We start from the raw sequence: 863 nt of genomic DNA on the forward strand, positions 1-863 counted from the left end.
CTTTAGAAAATGTAACAGCTCTAAAAATGGTTCAAATGGCTCTGAGCACTATACGACTTAACTTCTGAGGTTATCAGTCGCCTAGAACTTAGAACTAATTAAACCTAACTAACCTAAGAACATCACACACATCCAGGCCCGAGACAGGATTCGAACCTGCGACCGCAGCGGTCGCTCGGCTCCAGACTGTAGCGCCTAGAACCGCACGGCCACACCGGCCGGCTGTAACAGCTCTAATAATGAGGCTCTTGACAGGACACTTGTCTGCCCTTTCGTGGACTACTGCTCTGCTGTGTGGGATCCGCATCAGATAGGGATGACGGAGAACACCGAAAAACTTTAATGAAGGGCAGCCTTACTGCACCGACCGATCGCCGTGTCATCCTCAGCCGACATGCATCACTGGATGCGGATATTCCGGGGCATGTGGTGAGCACATCGCTCTCTCAGCCGTTCTAAGTTTTCGTCACCGGAGCCGCTACATCTCAGTCAAGTAATTCCTCGCAGTGGCTGAGTACACTGCACTTGCCTACAGCACTCGGCAGACGCAGACGGTCACCCATACAAGTGCTAGCCAAGCCTGACAGCGCTTAACTTCGGCGATCTGATAGGAACTGGTGTTACAACTGCGGCAAGGCCGTTGGCGAAAGAGTCAATACGATGATTAAAATGACGTGACAGAAGAACAGAAATTAATAACTTATGTTTAAATTACATAAATGAAAATAATGATCAAAGTCATGTATATTAAGATTTAAAAATAAGAACTTTTCAAGCACCTGACCAGAGTCGAACACACAACCTTTTTTCCATGTGAAACGCGTACACTACGCAACCATTCTGAATAAAACCCTTTCTTTAAA

The 863-nt window shown here is 46.8% G+C and overlaps 1 pseudogene; it reads right to left on the minus strand.

Moving 5' to 3' along the window:
- Positions 1 to 526: 526 nt before the first annotated feature.
- LOC126417916 (5S ribosomal RNA) lies at positions 527 to 645 on the minus strand (annotated as a pseudogene).
- Between the last annotated feature and the right edge of the window lie 218 nt (positions 646 to 863).

Source organism: Schistocerca serialis, chromosome 8 (assembly GCF_023864345.2).
Source record: "Schistocerca serialis cubense isolate TAMUIC-IGC-003099 chromosome 8, iqSchSeri2.2, whole genome shotgun sequence".
NCBI classification, from domain to species: Eukaryota; Metazoa; Arthropoda; class Insecta; order Orthoptera; family Acrididae; genus Schistocerca; species Schistocerca serialis.